The following is a 6,000-nucleotide window of genomic DNA, read 5'->3' on the forward strand; positions in this document are numbered from 1 at the left end:
TCTGCTGACCACAATGTACAGTTTGTACACGGTTATCCGCGAGCAAGGACACTTAAGGAGTTACCTACTACAGTGACATATGGGAATATTACAGCATGTATAAGAGAAGATAATATAAAATTTATTAAACCCCACAAAGGGTAACTGCATGAATGCTCGCATAAACACAGTATTATACAAATACATATATACTAAAAAGTTTCAAAAGGGCAAGACCAAATAAACAAAGCAGGACAATTTAAAACAGTGCACAGTAACAAAGTAGCGTTTAAAATTTAAATTATGAAGTTTTATACATTGCGGAATAAAAGAAGAGGGGTGCCTATTTGTACTGGCCAACAGCAGCCTCATGCTACCACTCTGAGAGAACACTGTTTTGTCCAGACACACACGTAGTGGGTGGTCATCGTCATTCATAATTTTGTAGAGTTTTTCTCCTAGGTAAGACGAGGCCAAGGTTGGCTGATTTTCCGAGATTAAGCGACTTGCCTGTCTGATCATAGCTTCAATACGATAAGTCTTCCTTTCTAGCATTGCCACCCCATGACACCAAATTATTTTGCCAAACACCACCATATGGTCAACAGATCTGAAAGTTCTATCTGCACATTCCCCATCTGTTATCTTGAAATATCCTATCACAATTATACCCTAATCCTCTACACAACCTCCCCAAATTATACAAATTTCATATCTTCTCTTTCGCTAAGGTTATTCTGGCCACATTTATATGGTGTTGAAAACCTTCTCGAGCGGGCCGCGGAAAATTTGCCCGAGGGCCGCAGTTTGTCTGACCGTGCTCTACCCGTGACACCGCATCTCCACATCCCTTAACACCAGAAGGAGCAAATACAACATGCAACGTGGTTTCACGAGATAGGAGATTTTTTTCATAGGCTTTTATTGTTTCATACTCGTTCAGGTCCTAACCCTAATCAGGGAGTTGTAATGGTCCTAGCAACTTCCTGCCCTTACTTAAAATCATCGCTTTATCAATTTTCGTGATTCTGGTACAAAATATGGGGCCTACTACATATAAGCAGCAAAGTGTATAAACCAGTCCTAATGACCCGTTTGTTAAAAAGGTTGTTTCTTCAGACAGGTCTGGTGGGAGGGGAGGGCTCGAGGGGCACACTCCAAGGACCGGGGTCAATAAGGGGGGCGGGAGTATAGTAACGATGGATCAGCTCAGAGCTTTTTCGGACCGGAAAAGAACGTCCTTCTTCATATACATCCAAGAATGTATAATTATACTACCGTGAATTTATACCGAATTACTGAATAAAGGGACCCGGTGACATAACTGTCCATGTGGCCCGACATTGCCCTCAACTTACCTGACCACAGTTAAAAGTCTATAGTATGAATTGGGTTATGACTTTTCACTCGACATCAGCTTGCCAATCTAAGCCATGCAATATTTACTCATATGCTAATTGGAATTAACATCAATGTAGCAACAAGGTCTATAAGGCTGTAATCATATATTGCCCATGTAGCCTACGTGTGAGCAGTGATCAACACTACAACCTATATAGTCCACTATATGTCAAGATGTTCCACGGACAACGTTAGAAATATTGTATCGTTTCATTTAGGTCTGTACACGTCTTTGACGTTCACGCATAATTTCATAATGCCTGGTGCTATATACGTGGTTGACCATGGGAGGCACATTTCCCTAGTTTGACTAAAGTAACAGAGTTTATTTTCAGGCTCTTTCCTCTTACAGTCAAATTTGGTAACACCAAATCGAGTCAAATTTAATATTCAAAGCACCTTTCACAAGAAATAAGTTTACCATGGACTAGTCTTACAGCCACTTCATTAACTAATTCTAGACGGTATTTAGAGGTTAAATTCTAGAATAAATATACACGATGTTGAAAAGCAACCTGCATTCCCAAACGTTGTTCGTATGCAGTTTTCGGTCATACGTCATGTGACGTTTCCTGCTAATCATAATGATGAGCCGTTCTTCTGTGCAAACTGTGACATATACGGTAATAACATTTCTTAATCGATCGAACACTAAACGAACAGATTATGTAGTCCAATATTCGGGAAGGTTATACCAAAATCCTGTCATGCATATGTATCATGATAGAAAGTATAGGCCTATACGTCCATCCATCTGACTGGCCCATTGAAGCAAGCAAATGACGGACTTAGCGTATCGCATAGGCTAATACATGCAGTATTTCAACTCTAACATCATCAAAGCAATTAGTTGAACTGTTCTGGCTGGCGTTACAGTCAAATGATGAAACCAGATGTCGTTTTTTCAGGTAATTTTGTCAAAGATAATCAGATCGAAGGACAAATTCGTTAGCTAAGGGGAAAATCCATGCTTATAGGCTGCGGTACTTGATGTGGTATTCACTAGGCTTATGTCTGTTAATATTTCACTGGTTTTTCATTGTATAGGCCTATCATACGCGTAAAATAACCAAGAAATATTTTATCTAAATGCTTCACACAAATTAGTCGACGCCTACAAAAACAATTGAGAATTACCATAGAATTAAAAAAAAATAGAATCTATAGCCGAATAGAATTGAACATTTCAAATTACATATTGTTTCATCTTGCACAAATAAGGTTTGAATTCCTAAAGCAGCTAATTGGTTTCGTTAGCAACTTTCGAATATGGCAACTAATATGTTAGATCTTTTTTAGTTTTTACTTTGTTTTCTGTTTGTTTTCCTTACATTTAAATCTTAAAGGATACAGATGAGGTATTCCAAATGAGAAGTGAAATTTATTACATAAAAGACAATTCAATGACAATGACAACAATTTATTTCCAGCAATTGTTTACAGTACATGAATGTTTAACAAATTATAAACGAATATTTTGATATACAATACAATTTAGAGAGACAGGTACAATTCGCTACTTTAAACAATGCTGAAAGATTTTAGCGAAAATGATTTTCATCGGTAGAAACCTCATTAGAATTGAATTGGATCACTTTTCTCAATATACTGTCCCAAATGCTACATAACTTAAGTTAACATTCGCTCTCGTATTATAATTGTAGCCTACGAGACTTTGAAATAAAATCATTTCGTTTAAACAAAGTGACTGTCTAACTGTCGGCTTTAATGCATGATAGCACTGGTACGTGTGGGTGTGGCTAAGTTAATGCCAATGTATTTCTTCGGCTTTATCCTTTAAAGGCGAGACAAAACTTCAATGCTGAGTCTCCTGTAATTACACCTCCCCCACTTTTGCCACCCCACCACACCCCTTCTCAGTTCGAAATAAGGCTTTTTACTCTATTGTAAGCGTGAAAATTGCTTCTTCTATTTTTCTTTTTTTTCTGATGATATTTCCCTTTTTTGTTTTCTTCTGTCTGTAATTATTCCAAATTTGGTATTGATTATTTTTTATTTTTGCTTTGTTTTTCTTCGTCAGTTTTCTGTTTTGCTTTATGATAATTATCGCTTTGATTTTGTTTTAAACTCCGAACTGTCTTCTTTTATAATATTGTTCTGACACTTCCAACTTTTTTATTTTACTATGATTATTTTTTCTGTTCATATTTTGTTTTATTTATTTTTTTCCCTCGTTCATAGGTGAAGACAGTTGGGTGTTTTCCAACTTGAATAGGCTATTAATCTCCGTTGAGGAAGGTGGCATAAATATGCTGCAATACGCATATTCAGGTAATAATGTTTAGACAAGTTTATTCTTTGTACTGTGAATATTCACACACCTAAATTGCTATTTGACCGACGCTGCAAGACGCTACCAATATAGTCTTCTGCTTTACACAAATAAGTATAGGCTTAATTTATAGCTATCGCGTAATAGTCTGATCTTTGCCCTCCCAGTGCGCGCATACATACGGTGATACAAAAGCGCGCTCACTGCAATATCTGTATCCATGTTGTACGTACATAATACCTCCGTGCGTGCGCGTTTATCAACATGCGAGTACGTGCTACTATACCGTCATGCACAGTGGTGTTTCCATGGAAAATTGTTGTTGTCATTTTATAGGCTTCCATATCAACACGTAATGGGGAGTTCTCAACATTGCATGCAGTGTAGTATATATACACGTTGGTTATAATGTTGCCATCGTTCTTCGTCTTAATTGTTCGAATGTCTGCAATAATACGACTGAAGAAGAAGAGGAGGAGGACATTTGAAGACATAAACAAAATAAGCATGGCTGGTTAGTGATATTTTATACTTTGTCGGACGCTGTTTGTCTGTCTGTAAAGTTAGCCTATAGTGTATCCTGTGCCTATAGTCTAGGGCTATGCCTTTCTTTTGAATTCATATTCTTATGTATGAGGTAATCAGAGGTTAATTAACCATCATTACAAGTGCAATTAAAATATAGAAGTATATAGTTACAAAAAGTAAACGGTAGGTCACAGAGTGTTGAAATTAGAGAAATTAATTCGACAAAGAGTAGAGTTTGCCCCAAAAATTGCCAGTAAAAGTTCCAAACGTGTCGTAATCGAATCAGCACGCTGATAGTTTTATTCTCGGTGATATTGTCGCATCGTTCGATTTTTTATGCACGGGGAAGCGAATGCACTCAATTTCACCTTTTAATTAGTCGGCTGAGTGGCACGTATGGAAAGGAGGGGAAACGGGCTGAGGGGTGGGGTGTCTAAGCATAGTTTCGTATTCCTGTGTATACAATGGTAAAGTATAACACCTGAATCGTGCAGCTATTTCAATTAGATTCCCATGCATGGTCGTGCCATAGTTTATGATGGTACGATCTTATGTTTGGCATTGTCTTTCAAAAGCCTGCCACACGTACTATCAGCACGTAGGAAATGTTAAGTAGATATACCACGATCAAAGCTATTTCAACACTGTCGGAACATTCCCCAAGAACATACATTGTAAATCGTGCCAGAAAAGAAGCCGCGGTGGTTTTATACTGTAGCAAAAAGCTCTTTCTCCCCCACCCCCTCACCCCCTCCCCACCTGCTGCTACCAGTTTCGTCATAATAAACTTCCCGGACATTTTCTGTGAAAGTAAGGAGGGATTAGTGCACGGGGGGGGGGGGTTGGGTGGGGGTTCCCATAATCCTTTATGTTGGATCATGGAGCTGTAAGAATATTTTAAATAATATCGTTATCCAGGGGAAAACTTAAGTCGGTGATTTTTTTCTCTTTAAAAATCAATGTACTTATTAGCACAAACCATTCTTTAAGATCTAATTACATACCTAATACATAGCCTAAATATGCACCATTTGGCGTCTAAATTTAGACATTTTCTAATAGCGATCACCCCCATACCAGCTCAGCAGACAAAAACAAGGTCGGGGTTCGAATCCCCCTGCACTCCAAGTCAATATCCGAGTTCACCCCCCCCCGCTCCCCCTCCCCCTTGCCTATGGAGACATACGATGTTGTACTCACAATTTACAACCTGTACTTGTCCATTAAGAACCACCGTACACATGTGCACAACTATTGTTTTTGGTTTTTTCTATATCAGAATTGGACTTGTATATAGTAAAGGCTATATAGTCCTAACACAATTTATTGGTACATATGAATTCTCTCTGTGCGCAAATCTAGCTAGTTTACGAATTTGTTGTAGAGTCAATCTTCGTGACAAAACTTGTATTAAATAGCGTAAACACCATTGTTGTTTCGCTGTTTACGCTGTATCGTAAAAACGTCCACGGTCTGGTTATTAACTTAAGTTACTCTTCTCTGCGCCTGAAATCTAGTAGATACTTCAAAGCACCAATAATATCTATTTTAAAACTTTTATGACATTCTGTTATCAGAATATTCCCCCGTTTTACGATATTGTTTACTGAATTCTCATATTATCATATACAGAAATAGTTTGTCGTTATATATTTACGGCTTTCATCAACTAATTTAATTGTCTTTACATCGATGGCAACCGACCCTCAGTCAAGGGCAGCGGAACGGTAGTGGTGGGAGTGTTCACAGCGGTACGTGCTTCCCCCACCCCCCCCCCCAACCCTCCTCCATTTTGATAG

This window comes from Apostichopus japonicus, chromosome 13 (assembly GCF_037975245.1).
Source record: "Apostichopus japonicus isolate 1M-3 chromosome 13, ASM3797524v1, whole genome shotgun sequence".
NCBI lineage: Eukaryota > Metazoa > Echinodermata > Holothuroidea > Aspidochirotida > Stichopodidae > Apostichopus > Apostichopus japonicus.